The following is a 14,284-nucleotide window of genomic DNA, read 5'->3' on the forward strand; positions in this document are numbered from 1 at the left end:
CTCATCTGTTCCTCGCCACTGAGAACAGGTGCGACTGACAGGTGAGGCTGATAATGTGGATCAATATTTTGATCTTTGAAATCAAAGAGAGAAACAGGCACCAGTGGAACCGAGGTCGTTATTTCTCTATAATGTTCTTCTAATTAAAATCCTCATACAAGTGAATTCATTAGTCCCTGTTAACAACCGTGTGTGTGTGTGTGTGTGTGTGTGTGTGTGTGTGTGTTAATGAGGGCCAACCCTGTGGAGTGGTGTTTCTGAACTCTAATCAAAGAGGTCAGCTGCTGCAGAGCTTCACACTGAGCTCTGAAAATCAATTAGAGAGAGAGAGAGAGAGAGAGATACAGACAGAGACAGAGAGAGAGAGAGAGAGAGAGAGAGAGAAAGAGAGAGAGAGAGAGAGATACAGACAGAGAGAGAGAGAGAGAGAGAGAGAGAGAGAAAGAGAGAGAGACAGAGAGAGAGACAGAGAGAGGGAGAGACAGAGAGAGGGAGAGACAGAGAGAGAGAGAGAGACAGAGAGAGGGAGAGACAGAGTGAGAGAGACTCAGAGGAAGTCCACAGCCACATGTAGGGTTGAAAGGTTAAAGGAGGAAGGAGAGAAAGAGGAAGAGGAGGAGAGGACTGAGGAGAGGAGGAACGTGTCGAGTGTCAGTAAGTGTGTCTACTTCACTGAAAGACAGGGCTGTTTCTCTGCCCTAACACACACAAACACACACACACAAACACACACACACACACAAAGCTTCTAAGGCTCTGTGTTGTTATGTAGGCAAACCCCCACACTGTTGCCTAGCAACGGTGGAGGACCAGGCTACAGACAGCATCCCTGTCATCAGTCTCTCACTCAAAATGAGGCCGTGTGGACGGTTGTTGTGGCAACAAAGTGAGGAGCCAAACGAGGCCAGTGCTCCACACACACACACACACACACACACACACACACACACACACACACACACACACACACACACACACACACACACGCTGATGTTTCTCTGATGTTGCCTAATCACATTTATTATCATTATTATTGTTAATAAAAATAATAATTCTGATGGTAGGCACAGAGTTAATCATTGACATGGTTCACTCAACTTTTTCCAGAGCTTTCAACAACACCTCATGGTTTTCATCAGCAGGGTCAGGGTGTAAAACAAAGCTGTCTCAATGGCCACACCCCTGGAGACATCAGCAGCTGTTAACAGGCAGGACACAGGACGCAGGACAGCTAAAGACAGAGAGAGGACGAGCACATGAGAATGAATGAATGAATGAATGAATGAATGAACTAAAAATCTGAGAGCAGATCTCGTGTTGTGGTCAGAAACACTGTGGGTTGTTTGTTTAATGTAGCTTGTGACGATGCACTGTAAACAAAGATGGACGTAGCTGCCTGACGTCACCCACAGGTTTCTGAGGAGGAGCTTTAATTCTCAGAGTGAGCTACTCCACTGTCGCCATCTTGGCAGTGTCTGACTCCGCCCCCTAACTCCCCGGTAATCCAAAAACAGTCAAAGAGGAGGAGCCTGTGTGGAGCTGAGACTTTGGTGCATACAGGTTTATTAACTGGCAAGCATAAGCTCCTGTTACCGTCATTAGCACAGCTGGGCATCTTGCTCAAATTTTAACCCAAAGCTAATTAATTTTCTGGCTAATTAGCTAATGAGCTAACAAGCCAAGTATGGTGATCACAGACACCTGCTACGTTCAGTCACTCGAATTAGCTGAGGTGACACCAAACAGACAGCTAGCAGCTAGCCAACCACTATAATGGCCCTGTGTCTCTTGATATACAGGGTCTACTTAGGACATAGGTCAGAAGACAGACACGTTGACATTAACATATCTGTGGTACCAGTATTGTTTGTCTGTATTTTTACCTGATGAAAGTTTCAGGTCCAGACTGAATATTTGAAAAATACTGAGCAGGTTGCCATGAAATATTTTATTCATGGTCATTATGAATCCACTTCAAAATAAAGGTCTGTAGCTCGGTAGCAGTGGGACAGGGATCAGAGATGTTTCAGTGAAACACCAGAGTCTTTGAATGTAACCTGATACGAGCGGACAGGACCGATGAGCTGGAGGCGGTTTCACAGTGTAGACCTGATTCTGGATGACTGAGATCCAGATTAATGTGGTGACAGGGTTTTAATGGTAGCCATGGAAACCAGGGGGCACTGGCACACTTGTGATGAAGAAGACTCACGGGGTTACACTGTGTCTTTGTGTGTGTGTGTGTGTGTGTGTGTGTGTGTGTGTGTGAGTGAGAGAGGTTGTGAGGACCTTTGTCGTCACGGTTACAATAATGATGGCGGTTACTGGATAATCGTGGTCAATGTTGACTGTCGGTTTGAAACAGCGGTAGTGCAGTAGCGAGCTCATCAGTACAATGAAAAAACACGTTCGGACACTATTTTCTCCGCACCGTTTTTCTGTCTTTCAGCGTAGTGACCATCGGTTGTACACTACTTTTCATGATGCATTGTGGGACACTATAAGTGCAATATTAGGGCTGTCACTTTTTATTCGATGTTTGAACTTGCGGTGAAGCTGTAACGACCTGTTTGAAATGAAGCTGCAGACTCTATCAGACCATCAGACCATCGGCAGGTAACATCGTTAATAAAAAAAGAGCCGAACTGGATCCAGATCATTTTGATCGATTTGCGTTTCTGGCAAATAATATGAGAAATGAGGTCGGACCGTTTGGCTTCACTATCGGCTCCATGTCTTACCTCGCTGCTTGTTTAGTTCAAAGGTGTGGGAGCTCCCTCCTGTTGTCTGTCCTACTGTGTGTTCTGTGTTACTGAAGCACTTGGACACTTTGAGTTTCACTGAATGAAATGTGGGGCGACTTCTTTAAACGTTGTTTTACTGAAAGCAGCGCAGAAGTGTCAGGCATAAAGAAAACGATGAGTTAATACAGCCGTTAAAAATGTATGAAGTTATAAAATAATGACATGTTGTGGTATTTTGGGGGAGTGGGCGTGAGTGATGTTTTGGAAAAAGTGACAGCCCTATACTATACCATACCACCCTACCCCCCTACCCCCCTACCCCTATATAGGGTATAACATTCTCACTTTACATTCGGACAGCACTACACAATGGCAAACTCACTGTATAGTGGACCATGTGGGGAGTCGGGAGAGATTTCGGACAGAGCCTCGGATTAAAGTCGATATTCTGACTTCTTGAGGATTAGGGCCACACGTGACTTTAATCTGAGAATTCTGAGAAGAAAAATCAGAATTGCAGAATTTTAATCTGAGATTAAATTCAGATTTCCAAAAAAAAAAAAAAAAAGAAAAAAGATTTTTTTCCACGTGGCAGTAATCTTCTTCTGCAGTTTGTGAACTGAAGGTGGAGGTGACACGATGTGCAGCCACCAGAGAGCAGCAAACACAGAGAAACACGTGGTCTCACTGACAGACTGGTGTCATCATGCTCAGGGATCACAGATGAGCTGATAACATCAGTGTGATTCAGTCACTGGGTTTATTCCTCATGAAGGCTCCTCTGATCCAGCTCTGACCTCGGTCTGTGGATCTGTGTGAGCCTCCTCTACAGGAACCAGGAGTGGTCCAACAGTCGACTGTGTTCGATGCCGGCGGTGAGTGTACCAGCTCATCACGTCTCGGTCAGTGGAGTCACACAGGGAGGAAGGCTCGGCGATGAGGGCTATTATGTAAGTGAATGGATGGAGTGTAAGATAATATGAAGGCAGCTCCGCAGCTCACTCACATTCCTCAGTGTCAGAACAATAACACCATGTTTTTCTCTGCGCCGTGCGGCAGATGTCTGCTGTTGAAGTTGGAGTGAAGCACAGTTCAGATGAGCCCAGCTTTCATAACATCCTGACCGCCCTGGGATCGGGTCTCTACTGGGTCAGGACCCTCTTGGTTTGTCCTCCTCTGGACTGGACCAGAGTCCCAGTGTCTTGTCCTGGAGGAGTCAGATGTCGACATCTCTCAGTGTGAAAGGTGAAACTGTTAAAAACACCGGGAGGTCAACGTCATGATGGAAACAGAAGAATACAACTGATAAAACAACTGTACATGAATCATCTGAGAGCACAACGTGTCGATGTGTTGAAATACACGAGTAACTGTAAGAACTTCAGTGAACTACTAATAACCTGATGTGAATGTATTATAATGTAGTTATACACCTACCCACAGGACAAACACATTTATATTGTAAGACACAAAATTATCATTTAAATCAATGTGATGTTAAATTTTTATAATTTTATGTTTTGGTGAAGTGTCAAACAAAGTGAAGCATCAACGCTGAAGAACCAGAAGCTGCAGTTCCTCTAACGACCACTAGAGTCTGGCTGCAACAGTGAGTCAGTCCCAATAGACTCCCATGTTAAAATGTCCATTTATTTTTCATTTATTTTAGTTATGTACATTTGAGGGCGTGGCCTGTTTGAGTGACAGGCGGGTGAGTGTATACTCGCCACAAACCGTCATGTACTGAAGTATCAGCTCCACACACTCCCCGCCTCTTTGACTGTTTCTGGATTAGCTGGGAGTTAGTGGGCGGAGTCAGACACTGCCAATCACTCTGAGCTTCAAAACCGCTCTTCAGAAAACCTGTGGGTGACGTCACGGAGGCTACGTCTTTTTTTACAGTCTGTGGTTTGAAATGGACAAAGCTTAATTAACTAACTAATCAATCAATCACAACAGATCCACAGGTGGTGGTTATACTGTCTGGAGGCTGTTGTCAGGTTCAGGTCTCAACATGCCAGACTCTCAGAGACTGTAAACACAAACACAACCTTGATTCAGCCTGAAGACACAGATACCTGAACCCACAGGTCTGTGCTTCAGTCAGGATGTTTCTACAAGTTTCTACAACCAAGTCGTGTTTCCCTGGATCAAACTGGATCCTCAGATTTTATTTCTCTGGGACGAGGAGAATGTAGTCTGAGCTGTTCAGGCCTGACTGAGGTCATGTTTATCAGATGCAGTCATGAGATGGTTTCTTATTACTGTGTGTGTGTGTGTGTGTGAGCTCTGTGGGGAATCAAAATGCCAAACTTTTAAAAGTCTGTTTGGGGATTCAGACCTGGAGCCGGATCTCAGACCGGTCTGTGGTGTTGTTCCAGTCTAATGTCAGACTCTTTCACAAAAATGCAGACTGACTCATTTAAGCAGCAGCAGCAAACAACAACAAATAAACAGGAAAACATGGCTCATAATTTGCGGTTTGTTAACATTGTTCTGGAGAGAACAAAGAGAACGGAAAGAGTTTTTAGAGACTAAAATCTGATTTTTCTTTTTATTGTTTCACTCTTCAAGTAAAACATCCTTGTAACTGTTGGATTCTTCCTTGACAAACATTTGTTGCTGTGGTAACGGAGCTGAGCCGCTGGATGCTGTTGACCATTTTTATATTTTGAAAAAAGCCTTAAATTACCCAGAATTCATTGTACCACAGTCCGGTGTAAGACAGTCAAGAACTAAAGTGATCTGTGCAACGGATGAATTCAGACTCAGTCTCTCTGAAGTCTGACTGTTGGTTTTATCTACAACACCGTCAGTGGAACCAGCTCCTGGCTTTAAGGTTCAGGGGGCTGGGGAATGCATTATGTCAGTGATGCATATAGTAAAAAGAAGTGTGTGTGTGTGTGTGTGTGTGAGAGAGAGAGAGAGAGAGAGAACAAACAGAGGACAGCAGATGATCTAAAGTCTTCTTCATGTTCAGACATGATGATTTATCAGGGGGGGGTCAGTCCTCGCGGGTTTAATTGGTGCACTAGTCATAACTTTAAGTTGGTGGCGACTCTCAGTTCGAAGTGTGATGTAATGTTACACCCAGGCGTAGACCAGCTGCTTCACTCGGCCTCAGATCCTGGATCAGACCGAACTCTGTTCTAAGGAGAGATAGCGCTTCCCCTTCAGTATCTTTCTATTTTTAGCTTTAACTGGTTAAGCACAGCTTGTCCCAACGGCACAGCACTGCTCCATACATACAGATAGGACCGAGTCAGCTGGCATGAGGATGATCCAGCTCACACACATTTACGACCACAAGGTTACGACATCCAGGTCCCACAGAACGGTGACTGCGACGTCCTGTAGTTAATGAGAACTGAGAAATACGTTATTCAGCGTGTGAGTCAGGAACATGAGTAAAATACCTCAGACAGGAGGAGGGGCCCGGCTTGTGAAACTACATGCTGAGCCTCCACTTCCGAGAAACTGGCATTCCTTACACGAATATCTCCACACCTCAAGATACAGGGACTCTCCTGCTGAAACATCGTCATCAACTGAGTTTCTACAGACTTCTGGCTCAGACCAAGGCGCCGCTCAACTCCCACAGGAGTCCACTGAGCCGAGACCAGAACTGATTTCCGGACAGTTTATAGAGTTCATGCGGGGTCAGGTCGGGTGCACCATTCAACGGTTTAAGGCTTTTAAGTCCTACAAGCTTTTTACTTACAAAACGTGTTATAATCTGTTATATAAGAAAGCAAATGCCTGAGGTCCAAGTCACTAGGGAGGAGTCAGAGGGCTGCAAGAGCTGGTTCCATTGTTTGGTCTTAATGTTCTACATCGATGGGCCTTGGACTGATTATGCTTTGTTCAAGTGTGCGTGTGTGTGTTCTTTCTGTCTGATCAAAAACAGCTGTGTTTTCAGTTTATTTACAACCAAACTCAGAGTAATCCTGAGTAACCAGTGCAGCTCTGGGTGACAGTATATTTACTGAAAGAGCATCTATTAACCCTCCGAGGTTGGTGGATGTTTCTATTATACGGTTTAAATGTTACAATCTGTCGACTCTTTCCGTTTTCATTTAAGGCATTTATTATCCATTGATCTGCTATTTTACTCATATTTATGATCATATAGACTAAAATGAACCCTTTTCAAACAGTTCATCCACATCAGTAAAGGTTTGTTTACACAAAATATTTTGTTAAGAATTTGAAAAACTAGATTTCAATTTTTCAGCATTTTATCATCTTATTGTTTATCATTATAGGAGGAGCTGAGATCAATCTGAAAGTTGTGATAAAACACTTGGGTTTTCTCTTATATGCATGTTCCCTTTAAAAAGGGGAATTTAATAAAATAATGGAGAAATGGAGAAAATGCCCTCAGACCTCTTTAACTTCCACACTGACATGAGGTGGTCTGAACTGTGTGTCTGACACGAGGGGAAATAACTGCACAAACATGAAGCCATCACTGAATGATCAGACAGCATCATGGTAGATTAAATAGCTGCAGCTCTGTCTCTGTTTGTGACGTCTCCAGCAGCGTGACTCAGAGGAGAGTATTTCCTCCAGAAAAACACTGATCCCCTCTCGACTCGAGGAGCTCCATCCTTCGCCAACCGGACACGACCACACCCACAAAAATGACAGAAATGATGGATGCGACAGCTGGTGGTCGACCGAGCTTCCAGAGAGGCTGCAGGCCAACACTACTCCCTCCACTACCACTGGCTGTAAAAGCATGTTTCCCACAGAGAAAACAAGCAGCTGTGAAACGGAGTCACAAACTTCTGAAATGATCATCAGTTTGATCTCCTTGGTCCAGTTTTATCACATTCATGTGTGGACAGTCAACAGGAAGACAGTCGGTAGTGCCCTGACCTTAGAGTTCTACTGTTTCCATTCTAACGGACAGCCGGCCCGTGTACGGCCCAGTAGAAGGTTCTGAACTGTTCTGACTGAGCGAAAAACATTTGTCAATACTGACAAGCTGCACCTCGTTAAATCAGTTAAAATTCAAATATTCAGATCATTTTGTGCTAAAAACATCAGCACATACATATGATTTATTAATATCTACCTGTGGTGACTGCCGACCGTTTAGACGTGTAGAACTCCGGTTCCCTCTCCATTCCTCCGTCATCTGTATTCCTTTAGTCCGTAACGGTCCACAGGTCTCAGAAACAACAAGGGATCCTTAGAAAAGTATTCCAGGTTGTGAATATGGCCGTGAGAAGTCTGAAGCAGACGACCGAGAGATGACTCCCTCCTTCCCTCAATCTGCAGGTGTGTTGTTGTTTGTTAGCTCTCTGGCTAGAAAAATGGCGGCATCCCTGTAAAGATCAAGTGGCAAACTGCCGTGACATCACCCATTGGTTTGTGAACTGCCATTTTGAAGCCTCGAGTTTGGGTTACTGGACATCGCCATCTTGGTTTTTTTTGGCTCCAGAAGAAACCATATTAGGATGAGAGGGGGGAGCTGGGGAGGAGGGAGGGGTGGATCTGACCTGTGTCCCCGAGGACACCAAGTACACCCACCCGCATCAGCAACCTGACAGCAACAGGCTCCTGGCTGAGCCGTGCGAAGATGCTGCTAACACGGTTAGCTGTCACAACTCTTACATTAGTCTTACAGGCTAATTGCACACATCCAATTGGCAAATGTATATGTGAGGAGTAACTAATAATGAAATTGTTAGATTCATTCATCAATGAAAAATGCCAGTAAGCCAGCTGCTAATGCCAGAGATAATGAAAATGGGGGTGGATGTCTATATACTGTGCACGTACACTGCCGCCATTTATGTCATTATTGTGCCAGCTAATGCTAGCTAGCCCACCATTTAATATTGGCATTTATCTATTGGTTAATGCTAATACTAGCAAGAAAGCCCCGCCCCTCTGTTGTTTGTCCCTGTTTTTTTTCCACCAATAAGAGGGAAAAAAAAGAAAGAAAAAAAAGCTAATGCTAACTGGAGCTGATAATGCTAGCAAGCTACCCCCCCCCCGAACCTTCTGTTTGTCCCAGATAAATGATGAGGAAAAAAAAAAACCAAAAGCCTCCGACTTCATTTTGAGCTTATAAGTGATTTTTACAAATAATTCCAATATTTGTAGTTTTAAATCAAACTTTGTAAACCTGTAAAATAAATCTGCATTAGAAATTAAAGTTTGTGCATGTGAAAAATAATTGTGCTTGTGGCAAAGAGATTTGTATTTGTTGAGACAGTGTGAATCAAAACTGAACAAATGATCAGTGGTGAGGTGAAACAAAGACACAGGGAAAGTAAAAGCTTTGTGGACGTCTGTGTTCAGAGACAAAGAGCAGAAAACTGTAAAACTCAGTGAGCAACATTCCCAGTGTGAGACACTGACAGGTACAAAGTTTGATCCTTGTCACTTCAGTGTCACTGTGGGAACTTTTTTTTTTTTTTCTTTGACACAAGCGCAATTGTTTCACATACACAAACTTGAATTTCTCAAGCAGATTTATCTTACAAGTTTACAAAGGTTGATTTACAACTACAAACATTGGACTTATTTGTGAACATCACTTTACAAGCTCAAAATCATTTTGACCGTAATTTGAGCGTGAACACACGTATAGATACAGTAACAACAGTTCACAATAACACCACAATAAGTTCCTTAACAACAAATCAGACACAGCAAGTCTCCAAACAAGAATTTTAAATTGTTTTCAAGCCAAATATATTTATCACATCCACATTGTTTTCTGATGCATTCGATATGGCGACAAACTAAATGTAATAAACAGAATATCATTTTAACTCGTCTTAAACGTTTAACAAGGTTATATAGGATGTGGTATATTCATTATTAAGAATCAGCAGTATGAACATGTTTACACTGTGGGTCTGATTTAATCACAGTGGTATACACAAGTCTTACTTCATTAGCTTCAAAGTGAATGACAGCATGTTACTCACCTAGACCCTCCTCACTGTGTCTGGACTCTCTGCCGTAGGTGAGACAGGTGGAGGCGGTATTACACCTGTACTGGCTCAGGTCCTGATGAAGACAGAGGGATGCTGAAATCTCCTGAGAAATGTAAAGACCTAGTTCACTTTCAATCATGGCTGATCTAACAATAATGTAAAGTGGTTACATTAGGTGAACCGATCGACGTGTATTCACTCGGTCTACTGGCTCCATACAATCTCAAGTTACAGTCAGTTACAAGATGAGCCTGAAGTTACTGACGTCACTAGCTGCACAACAGCCGAGAGCAACAGACACAATCCTACTAACCGCTAAAACGTCTGTAGACAACATCAATATCACCACCTGAAATGTTTGTCGGTACGGTTTGTCAGTCGTTGCACTGATTATACTTTTAGCTAAAGAGCTAGCATTGATGCTACTCACCAGGCTAACAGGAAAGTTGCGAGCTCGGCATCAAACCGCATCTCTTTCCTCTCAGGAGCTTCTCCAGTGGCGGAAAAGTCACATCCAGATTTACTCGTGTTGCTTCTTTTCTTCGCCGTTGAACGTGGTTTCTTGTCGGGAGCGGTCCTTCAGGACGCAGATGAATATCGCCTTTTAGAAGGTTCGACCATTCCTGTGTTTTTGTGATGCTAACTTCGAGCTCTGCCGGAAGTTGTTCTTCTTCGTGGGACTGAGGGCAGACTTGACGCGCCGCTGACTCACACAGCCTCTAGCGTCACAAAGTGGTATTACAACACGGGGACAGGTCGGGCCGGCTCGTGCGCATTTCAGTAGATAACTCTGAAATACAACAGATGGAGGTTTTGATCATGACATCATCACTGTGGCTGCTTCACACTCTGTTGATAGTGTTAATTCTTTTCTTTTTTTTTTAACATTTTAAACTAAAGTTCTGGCCATATCTTATATTGCACCTTTACAGCACAACCACCAAAGCTGACATTTAAAAGTAAAGCTACATGTTCTTTGATCACATTACAAACCAACTTAATTTGACACTTAGATTAAAACAAAGACACATTTGACACATTTGATGCATAGACACATTTGATGCATACAAAACATTTTGATTTGCTTTTACAGTATATAAATCTTTGCTTGGAATATAAAATACAATGATACTTTCCCTTATACTTATATTCAATCTGTGATGTACAAACATTTGTATTTACCCATTTTGCATTCAGGCCAGTAGATGTTGCACTGCTCACATGAAGCATCAAGATATAAACCCTTTGTAGAACCACTTTGCTGAGAAAGTAAAACCACTGACGCTGTGGGACTCACATCCAGTACCAGGCAGTTGATTTCTGCAAGCAAAAGAAGATACTACAGCCCGGGAAATTTTACTCACAGTGTATTTCAATTACTGACTGTGGACTGCTCACAGAGCCAGGTTTCAGTTCACTGCCTCCATGTTGGTTTCTGTCCGTATATGAAGTCATGGGGCTGTCTCACCAGTCACCGTATTTTGGCAGTCTTTGTTACAACCCAGCTAGGGGAAAAGGGAAGCAACATAAAACCAGGTGTAATTGGTAAATCAAATTTACTGATTTAATTTATTGCGTAATCAGGAGGGTAAATAATTAAACAAAAATACAAACAAGGCAAGAGGATAACTGAAGTAGGGGAACAGGAGCAGACAAAGAGCCTAACTCTGCGATTCTCACCAACCCAAAAACACTAGAAGCAGCAGCCCTGTTCCTAATGTGTCCAACAGTCTTTTTCTAAGGGTGTGATGCACAATCAGAGTTTTAAACCTAGCCCAGTCCCCAACAATCACTACCAGCATCTCAAACCGAATCACAAATTACACACAAATGTTCACAAAGGCGGTACAGAGGCGAGCTGCCGATCATGTCAGCCGCCACTAATGATGTAACACGTACAGTAACACGTACAGCATTGTGTGACTATTTCTATGTTAGCTTTAATCAACAACATAAATACTAGAAATATTTAAATGTTGTCCGACAACACTGACAATGAAGGATCAAAAAACATGCTGATGTTAATAGGTAAATACTTTCACCTGTGGAGGTGGTGACAGTGCTAGAGTTGATCCATCATTAATCACAGTTTAATATTTATAAATTCTGATCTTAAAAGTGTTGCTACCATCACCTGTCGACAACTGCAGAAATGAAGTTGCAGGTAACAAACTGAACCTGTGAATACTGAAGACAGAATAATAAACTAACTCATCAGCACTTAGTCTGTCATTTCATCAGAGGAAGATGAACTGGGAAGTTTTCTAGCATTATCATCATCATCATCATCATCATCATCATCATCACAGCACATTAGAGAACTAAGGATGTCCATGCAGTCTCCCTTCAACCAGATGAATGGAAACTAATGAGCTGCTCTGTACATGAGCTCCTCCCTCTGTTGGCACAGATCTCTCAGTTTTCACAGTGAGGAAACCTTTCAAATGACAATAAAACACAAACACTTGAGTTAAGATGCGGTGGATCACAGTTAATCACAAATATCGATCAGCTGTCAGGATAGGTGCATGAATGTCTGCTTCAGTTGAGGACTGGTTTGAGTATTAAATAAACAATCTTCTATATGACAAATATTTTTCTACACATTTTGTAAACGTCACGTTATCTTAACTTGAACTATCACGATGTCTTGATGAACAATGTATTAACCAACATTACTGGGTCACGTGGAGAAACACAAACCAAACGTCGTTAGATTAACGTCGATTAAATTCACGTCGATTAAATTCACCTTTTTATTGGGCTTTGACTGAACACCTCCACGGGCTAACCCAGGTTCACACAGGTTATCAGCCCAGCGGGGCCAGGTACCGTTAGCATAGCAATCGCTAATTTATTAGCTAACGCTAGCACTAGCTGGTTAGCTTGGTTAGCAAGATGCATCTTCACCTGAGCTGTGATATTAACAGGGAAGCTAATTTTGGCTAGCAAAGAAATTGGCTTAAAACAAAATTTACTTACCGGAGAAAATTGAACCGCCGACTCCTCTGAGTGTCTTTGAGAACAACTGAACACTGAACGAGACATTTTCAGGTAAACAACATGTTGGCGCTAACTTTGATGAACTGAAAACACAATGACAAGCCAAATGTCCGACACATCGCTCTGACGTCATATCTATGTGTTAATGACGCGGTAGCCACGCCCTAAAGCCACTCTGCTTTAACGTCTATTTTATTTTAAATAGGACCATAATTTTAAAAATGAACATCATCAAACGTTTACTGAGTTAATAAATCAAGTGACAAGTTCGGTCATGTTCCCATAGACTTCAATACAATCGGACTTCTTTTTGCAACCAGCTGAGTCTCCATGATGGTCATAGAATGGGAGTTTAAGTCCATTTTTATATACAGTCTATTGTAAAGACCAGAGCAGACCCACTTCGGGGGGAGACAACGAGTGTTGACCGTAAAACGTAATGACGTATTTAGTCTCTTTTTTTCCCCCGGCATGTTTGTGAATGACTCTAGCTTGTAGATAGACGTCTCCCCTGGCCAATCAGAGCAAACTAGGGGGGCGGGCACTTCAGAGTGAAGACCAATAGGCTTTGAGAGATGTGGAAACAGCTGAGAGCAGGGATCAGCTCTGTTTTAATGGTTCCAAACTGTTTCTTTGGCATCAAAATGCTTCAGTGTGTTTTCTATTATTTCATATTAAAGAGTTAAAGCACATTTCTCCCAGTTTTCCTTTTAGAGAGGTTTATGGGCGCCAGTGAAAAAATGAACTGTAAAGCTCTACTAAACTAAACTATTAGTCCTAGAGGCCTTGAAGCTTCACAGAGCAGTTTCTGACAAGATGTAGAAGTGCTGTGGAGCTTTTTTTATTGTTCTTGTATAAAGTAGATCCTGTTGGTTGTTATGTAATGTGACTTTTTTACAGGTGAGGACTGAAAAATACTAAAAAACACCATGTATGAGCTGATGTAGTTTAGGTTGGAGTCACATGCAAAACAGGTCTCATAATGCAGTTAAACTTATTACATTTACATATAAAAATGGATGCAAATAAGGTTTAAAACAGGTATCTACAGTAGATAACACAATGTTGTGAGTTAATAATTAATTTCACTGACATTTGTGGTTAGCTTGCGTTGGGTACTGACTGTTATTTACTATAGTTTGCAGATATGGCACCAGTTTATCACCTGTGTGCTCAGGACCTGTGTTCTGTCTTATTTTCGCTCACTTCCCCTTAATCTCAGGTTCATGTTTTTCTCCTTCTTCAACAAGCTGACATATAATCATGAAGTTTTCTTCAAATCATCAGCTTTAATCTCAGTCTTACAGAATGATGACAAATGAGTGATTCTCTCCTGCTCTGTCATCAGGACAGTCAGTAGGATGTGGTGAGTCTCTCTACAGATGTCTGAAATATAAATATAAATATGAATATAAATATAAATATAGTTTTAAAAACTGCTTTAAAATAGAAACAATGTTGGTTGTGACCAGGTCCGGAGGGGATGGCGACAGTGGTCCACCTTTTACTGACCTCTGTTCTAAAGTTTCTACTGCAAATCAACAAATGTGTTTCACACAGTCTCAATTTAAACTTCTC

At 42.3% G+C, this 14,284-nt stretch overlaps 2 long non-coding RNA genes across 3 annotated transcripts; both read right to left on the minus strand.

Moving 5' to 3' along the window:
* Nucleotides 1-1,071: 1,071 nt before the first annotated feature.
* On the minus strand, nucleotides 1,072-8,003 carry LOC130178416 (uncharacterized). 2 transcript variants are annotated; one of them, XR_008829163.1, is made up of 4 exons: nucleotides 7,825-8,003; nucleotides 3,751-3,951; nucleotides 3,127-3,239; nucleotides 1,072-1,231 (listed from the first exon to the last, which is right to left on the minus strand). It is a non-coding gene; the product is annotated as an uncharacterized LOC130178416 (long non-coding RNA). The 2 variants fall into 2 exon arrangements; XR_008829162.1 differs by having other exon boundaries at nucleotides 3,127-3,951.
* Nucleotides 8,004-9,699: 1,696 nt separating this feature from the next.
* LOC130179312 (uncharacterized) lies at nucleotides 9,700-11,054 on the minus strand. The gene is made up of 3 exons (XR_008829276.1): nucleotides 10,886-11,054; nucleotides 10,134-10,493; nucleotides 9,700-9,806 (listed from the first exon to the last, which is right to left on the minus strand). It is a non-coding gene; the product is annotated as an uncharacterized LOC130179312 (long non-coding RNA).
* Between the last annotated feature and the right edge of the window lie 3,230 nt (nucleotides 11,055-14,284).

The sequence above is a fragment of the Seriola aureovittata genome, chromosome 12, assembly GCF_021018895.1.
Source record: "Seriola aureovittata isolate HTS-2021-v1 ecotype China chromosome 12, ASM2101889v1, whole genome shotgun sequence".
NCBI lineage: Eukaryota > Metazoa > Chordata > Actinopteri > Carangiformes > Carangidae > Seriola > Seriola aureovittata.